Genomic DNA, 8,190 nt, shown 5'->3' with positions numbered 1-8,190 from the left:
TTTGATATGCCACGAACAACATATCAATACTTATCAATCACTACTTAATTTTTAATCACATACTGGAACTGGGTAATACATACCTGCATTAAAGCACACACATTGCATAAGGTACTACTATCAATCTCACACAATACAAAATGTACAACAATAAAGCACACACAACACATTTGGTAAAGAATTAAAGCACAAGGTACAACAGTAAAGGAATAATTCAATATACAAAGGGACAAAAATAAAAGTACACACAGTGCATTGTGTACAATATAAAGAACACAATACAATGTACATAAAGCACAACCAAAAAGTGCACAATACATATCATCATCATGTGTTGCCAATATGATAGCACAATGTACAACAATAAAGGACAAAACAATGTACACACAGTACAACAATAAAGCACACACAATACATAAGTACGGTAAAACAATAAAGCAAACACAATAAATAATGTATAACAATAAGGGATACAATACAATGAACCTACAGTACAAAATGATGCACACAAAGCACATAACGTACATCAATATAACACACAGAACACAAACAAAACAAATCAAATATTTGTTTTACAGTCCATAGGTAACAAGCATAAGACAATGCCAGCATACTGGTTCATACTTCAACATTGTGAAGACGTTCATGGCGTTAGTGTAGTCGTTGGTTCAGCAATATGTTATTATTTTGATCGTATTCCTTAGACTTACCACGAGATGATTGTTACTTTGTATGCTGTCTGCTCTCCATAAAGTAGATGATGATAGTCTATATGTTTGGCATTGAACAAAATTAATGTTCTTGGATCATCTCTTCATGCCGCTGTGACACCCTTAATGGTGCTAAGTCGTACTTCGGCTTGTTAGCCTTTCCAAAAATGAAGAACCTTGCGTACAAGTTGGTGAATGTCTGGTTCTATGTAGTTGGTGACGAGTTCTGTTAACAACACGTTGCACCTAAAATATACTCCATAGTATACAAGTAGTGAGGGAAATACACCTTTAATAGTCATTTCTTGAACGGATGCTCTGGCAACATTTCAAACATTGATTGGGTTTATGTAAATTTAGAGAAGGTTTACGAAGGATTTAAATTGACCCTTTAGTTTTTGGGTTTTTTTTAAATTGGGACAACAAAATATTTTTTTGGCACATTCATTTAAAATTTATAAAGCTATGACCCCTTAAATAAACATTAAGAACCGATACTACACTTGTATCTGAGCCAAAAGGCCGAGAAGCGATACTGGAATATTTCCGAGTTTCCAAAGCCTACAATTCCTATTTCTTACTCAAACACGGTGTTTAGTTTTAACAAAGCTACACAAATTTTGCGAATTTATATACAAAAAGCACACGAAACATGAGATCTTGCTTTGATTCAAATACCTGTCAGTACGAAACGATTTCTGCATGATAAAACTGGTGTGAAAATAAAAGGCGGCTTGTCAAATACGGCATGTTGCTATAAAAGCAAGAATACATTTTTAAACGTACATCACACGTATTCAATCTTAATCGAACGAAATAACATGATCATGTTCATTATCCTAGATCCGACGAACGTAGTTTTTAAAGCCTTAAAAATGTCATTGATCACAAATAAATTCAAAGCTTTTCACAAAAATTCCTCTGATAAATAAAAAAAATTGAACCAGCTATTTGATACAGATGATGTGTTATATCAAAACTATTTACATAAATTTTTATTCAGATATAAACTTAGAATTTTTAGATGGAAATTACTACAACATATTCTACCTACAAAGAAACTTTTATGCAGGTGGAAAATTGTAAAAAACAATAGTTCTTGTAATTTTTGTATACAAGAAGAAGATTATGATCACTTCTTTTTACTGCGTCCGTATTTAAAACGTTTTTGGAACAAAAGGATGATGCAAGCTCACAGTCTTTTGTTTCGCAGATGTCTGTCATATTTTCACAACTTCATCATCATGCAGTCTTATACTGATAATAGGTGCAAAAAATATTATAAGACCACAAAAAGACTTTTCATGGGTATGAATATGGTATAAGGAGAAAAATAAAATTAGAATTTAAACCATTCAGGTATCCTCATTTCAAAATTGAGGACAAGGAGATTAGCACTAAATGTTAGGTTGACGTATGTAAATATGAATTTAAAACATTAAACTGGTACATTTTAGAAGATCAACCTGTTTCACCTGGTGAAAGAAGGTATGTGTAAAAACATTTATAACTAGCACAAAGACCCTGTACAAATTATAATTTGTACAAACTTACATCTTGTACACAACATATATGGGCTTTTTCAATAAAAACGTATTTTCTTGTCCCAGCCACTTTAAAAAAAATGTGTTTGATCTTTTTGAGTAATTTTTTGTGCAGTCAGTACATTGAATTAGATTTAACATTTTTAAGCAAAGAAACAGTTTATTGTTAGATGACTCCTGAATGGTCCAAAACAACCAAAATGGCATGTCCCTAGACCGCCTGTTCAACATTCATACTCTAAAATATCGTACAAAAATAAGAAATAAATGTCATTTTTACTTTACATAAGTTCTTTAATAATTCAAAAGTATGTTCAGAGCCAACATATTTTAATAAACAGCTTTCAATATCGAATTTTTAATTTCAGAAGGTATGTCTCTCACAAAATGTCCACTACGAAACGTAGTCATTAAAATTTGTCAATAAACAGTTTTATAAAATCAATGTAATTTTTGTTTGCAAGAGATATAAACATTAGGGTCTTACAAAAAAAGTGATGCTTTTATAACGACAATTAAATTGTTGGTAAGAAAAATTGAGCACATCAAATGGACCAGAATGATACTGTATTTTTGTTAATGTCCACTACGAAACGGGTCAAATCTCCTTCAGTATCTGGTTTTAAAATTATGAAAAAAATATCAGTGTACAGCTTAATAAATGCTTTCATAAATACAATCAGTCTTGTTACTATTGCAATATAGGGATTGTGGGAAAAAACGAACAACATGCGAATCCGTCCCCTACGAAACGGTCCCCTACGACACAAGTATGGGAGAAAAACGTTTCGTCGTAGACACTAACACTACCATGCAGTCTTTTTTCAATTATATTCGTGCAAAACAAATAACAAGGGTTAGTTTCATGTAATTTTTATGATGTATTTATTAACATATTATAGGGTTGATGTCAACTACGAAACTTTTTGTCCACTACGAAACGCATCAAAATGTCCACTACGTAACATGAGTTGTACCTTCATATGTGAAGTACTGACCAATCGTTATCAATAAAAATGGTTTTCCAATTCAGAAATAAATGAGATTTTTCTAGTATTTAGAGTAAACAAACTGGAATGTCTAAAGGAAACATTTAAAATTGCCAAAAAAAATGTGTGTTTAGAAGAAGTTTCGTATGGGACAAAAGTCCCCTTTGAAACAGTACACAAATTATGAAAATACTATCATTTTAAAGAATATTTAAGATTGCACTTTTTGTTTACAAACAGGTTTAAAATAGAGGTATTCAAAATAACTCTGGAAATTAAATTTTAGACAAGTTGATTTTCCATTTTTTTTTATCTAACAGTTACACTTTTTTTGAAAAACGCCCATATATATGCTTTTAAAAATGTTATTTGTATTTTACAACTAATCACTACCCTGAGTGATTAGTGGATTGTAACATGGAACATCAGGAGGAGCTTGGACTCCTGAAGGATATTGTGACAAGCCAATATTTGAAATAAATATTTATTTATGTTGAATTTAAAAAAACCAAAACAAGTTCATTGATCACAAATAAATTCAACGCTTTGTACTAAAAATCCTTTAAATTTATGAACTATAACCCCTTAATTAAACATTATTTGTATTTTAAGGTCAATTTTGGTAGAATGAATCTACCATTTGTTTCCATACTTTGGAATCTTTTGGGTACAAAACATTTTGGAGGTGGCGGCCAAGGTTTTACTTTAGCTGTTAGGTCTGAAAATGTAACAAAATCATCATTTTTTGACAAAATGTCTTAAATGGTCTTACTTCGTAGAATATTTTATACTTTAATTAAAATAACTGATTTATTTAGCATTTTGAAATACAAAATATAGACCCATTTACGAACCAAATTGTGACCTTTTTGGTGTTTTACGATAAAGTTGATCATTTATGCCATTTTGCCATAAGAGTACGTTGTTGTTCCGTCTTCAGCTTGCATATTTTTATTTTACTTCATAAAGAATGTAAAAGAAATAGAACTTTAAAATAAAAAAAGGTTGGGAAAAGGGGAATTAAAATTTACCGTTTATAGATTTTTTAATTATTCAGAACACTAAGATTGTTTTACTTTATTCTAGTTTACCCTAGAGGTATTTTCGGTTTTCGGTTTTTAATGCTATTCACCTTTGTATTTTACTTGACATTCTAACTGTGTTTAGTCTTATGAAGGCGAAACGCACGCCTGGTTTTGAGACAGCCTTGCATCTGATTCATGTTTGTTTAGTGAATTTTTCCTCCAAAATTGTCTTTGTTATCTCTTTTGTTTCCAGTCATGCCGACGCATTTTACCACTACTTTGTTCGAATTGATTTTTACCATGTCTCATTTTGTGTGATATTCAATAATATCACATGGCATCAGCCTTCTACCATGCCAAACTTACCCATCCGAAAAAATAAATATTTTAAGCCACCTGGATGTATTTTTTATAGGCTGTGGATGAAAGCTCTGTGAAAGTATATCAACAATTAAATTTTCTGTAGCTAAAAAATGCCTAAATAGTCAAATTTAGAATGGATTGGTTCGTTCCTTGTGACTTTATCCGCACCATTCTTATAACAAACTGATTTTGTTCTGTCACATTTTCAGGTATAAAATCTTTATGTACTTTAATCGAGCCTTAAGTACTCATTACCTAAAGGTATTTTTGCCATGAAAATGTGTCCCACATTTAAAAAAACAATTTCCCAGTCTCTCTAGTTATTTTCACCTTCATACTTCTGTTTAACAACACATGTTTATATTATATATGAATTTTGTTTGTACAATAACTCATTCTTTATTGGAACCTTAACATTTGTTAAACCCATTTGCAATTTTGGGTTCTCCATGCTCTTTTTTATTTGATTTCTTCACGGTGAATTGCCAAATCAAATATAAAGTTGAAGAGCATTGAAAAGAACAAATTAAAAAAAGAGTTTCGAAGTATATTTACCATTTATAAACATTTTACCCAAGAAATTGACGTTTGAATTATATATGATGTCAACATAGACGTGCTGAATACTCAATTTGTGACACTCTCGGGGACGAAATATTTACCAACAGTGACATCGCCCAATTAGTTGCAAAAACGTACACCTCAGAGATACTAGGATTATAATTTAGCATACCAGACACGCGTTTCGTCTATATAAGACTCAACAGTAACGCATAAATCATACAGAAATTAGCCCATATAGGCAAATGAATTCCAAAGTTGACTTGAAGATCATTGAAAACTTAAAGAAGCATTCCAAATTACTTGCACTTGTTTTAGGAAAAAATGAACTCGAACGGTCAATTTTGATGATCAAAAGTCCTCAAAAGGCTGTCTTCAATTAAGTTATTTGAATGTGTGAGTCCTATAAAAAAATCGATTTATTTTCTTGTTTCAATGTAGCCAGTCATTTACATCACAAAATGAATTGACTTGGTATAAATGTTTATATTTTCACTGACTTCGATAATTTGGTTAAAGCATATCCATTTTAATTTGCATAACCTATTTACTCAGCGCGGTTGACATATATATGTTTTCAATGTGCCAACCTGTTGCAGGGATACACTTATTAGTTTTCATTACTGGTACTTGGATACATGTAGGCGATGTCATCAGACATGTTTCCTGTTTTAAAATAATTTTGAAGGTCATTATTAACAAGTTCTATTTGTATGTAAATTATAGAATGCTCAAGGATATGTTGATAAACACTTGGATATTTGAAAACCTCAAAATTGAACCACAATTACATATAAATACCTAAAGGTTTTTCAGGTTATAGGCACATATATATATTGGCTTAAATGTCAACCTTTTACCAACCATCAGTTCTTCGTCCGATTCCGTGGATTTGTATTGACTGTTTCCAAGAACGAAATGTTAACATATTTGTTATATCCCCTAATGCCGATACCGCAAAGATAAAGACAATAGATAACATAAGTATGCTTATCTTGATAACTCGACCTGCATTGCAAATTTAATGGCACATCCTCTTTTCGGGTAAGTTTAGAAGTTACAGTTTACTGGACTACCAACTCTACATAGCATCTAATCACACACCAAAGGTTATTTTATATATGCAACTCCTCGATGATTGAATCGGGCACAGTGGTAAATTATATTCTGCAAAAGGTTTGTTGCACATTCTTGCGGTTCTTCTTTGGTTTCTTTGGTAAGATTGATCTCCATAGATGCACAATTGATCTTTTTATTCGTTTATTTTCACTACTGCTTTTAAGTTGACAGAGTTGGTTGATATTGAAATTGTATCTGTTTTGTGCTTAAGATTTATTATTTGATCAGGTGTCCCGTGGATTAAGTACAAAATTTCAATTGTGTCTGATTAATACAAGAATTACCATCTCTGTATTGGATATGCTTAAACTTTATGTTACGTGCGTTTTTTTCTAAAATACCATCGTAACTTTTAGGATTGTTAAAAATACATGATTAAACATTTGAAGGGCTAAACTTCTTAAAAAATTCTAACTGTTAAAAGTAAAAGATTATGAACTTCGACTTAAAACAACATCTCAAAAGTTGTGTTTTTTTAATTTTATTATCGGTCAGCATCAAACATATATCTTCCCTTTGTATACCTGACTTCAAGTGTTTTGCAGCTCTGATTTCGATCCATTAACGTTGAAATTGTCTGTTCATATGTTTGAGTTGTTTGCTTATGCATTTGATCTAGAAATCATGTCCGGTGCCTGTCCATGTTGCATTGCATAGGCCATCTTCTTCACTAGCTATGTAAGAGAATTGCCATTGAAACTACTGACTTGTTCTCGCACACGAAAGCAATTCAATTCATCCAGATGTTTAAAGCTTTTCGTAGTCTATGTAATGCTTTGTAGACGTATTTGCCTTTTCGTTGTTTTTATTTGTCTCTATAGTTTATTATGTCTACGTGTTATTTCCTGCCTCCCTTTTTATACATTTATGATTTAAAAGTTAGTTAGTTAGTCCATAATGATCCTTCAAAATCTATTATTAAGGCCATTCTTATTATGAATCCATTCATTAACCCATATTTGGAGCACAATCTGACTACCTTTCAAGAGCAACTGAGATCCCCCATAGTTTTGTTTAATGAGGATTTATGCTTTAGTTTTAACATTTAAATTGATCTTTGTGTTGTGTTGTTTAACTATTCTTTGTCATTAAAAAAATAAATTATTTAGAATTTTCACAGGGGATAAAATTTTCCTTTCCTGACGGTTAATTATTTTGGATGATATCTTAGGGTCAACAACCAATCCGCAATTTTGATATTCCTTTTCACTCAACTTCTGTTTTATACGTTTTGATGAGTAAAGACGTTTTTCGCATGTGGAGCATGATTCTCTTACTTTTTCTGAGCACCTGCGATACCCTCTAAGGGTTCTTATTGGCCAGTGGTTTGTCTTCTTAGTTGTGTAACTTTACCGTTGTTTGTCTTTTTGTCACTTTTTCGGTTGATGACGTCACTTTTTCGGTTGATGACATGGCATTGTCAGTATGTTTTTGATTTATGAGTTCGTATATCCGTTTGGTATTTTTTGCGTCCCTTATTTCAATGCACTTTATCTTTAGGGACTGTGTGATTTTATTTAAATATTTACCTAAAAAAACCCATTATGATGTCGATTTCTGCGCACGATATTTATGCCACTTTTATGTTTGATAACGATTTTAAATGGGATGTCGTTTGAAACCAAGTCGTTCAATTCTATTATAAGAGCGGCTTGATCGGGTTAATCCACCCTGCAGTTCTGAAGACCAAAAAGTGCTTAAAGCATGCACTGGTGCCCATATTTTTTAAAAATAAATTGACCTGGCTTTCGGTAAATTCTTCTTTATATTTCTATTAACAACATATTTTTATAGGTCATCGGTATCTGCATCATTTTTAACAATATACATACATTATTATTTAAATTTGTGATTTCATTTGCTAATTGGATAAAGTCAT

The 8,190-nt window shown here is 31.6% G+C and overlaps 1 pseudogene; it reads right to left on the bottom strand.

Annotated features, from left to right (window-relative positions):
* Positions 1-1,119: 1,119 nt before the first annotated feature.
* On the bottom strand, positions 1,120-1,244 carry LOC134698480 (U2 spliceosomal RNA; annotated as a pseudogene).
* Between the last annotated feature and the right edge of the window lie 6,946 nt (positions 1,245-8,190).

Source organism: Mytilus trossulus, chromosome 14 (assembly GCF_036588685.1).
Source record: "Mytilus trossulus isolate FHL-02 chromosome 14, PNRI_Mtr1.1.1.hap1, whole genome shotgun sequence".
Classification (NCBI taxonomy): domain Eukaryota; kingdom Metazoa; phylum Mollusca; class Bivalvia; order Mytilida; family Mytilidae; genus Mytilus; species Mytilus trossulus.
Note: the sequence above shows the minus strand (reverse complement) of the source record. Positions and strands in the feature narration are given on the sequence as shown.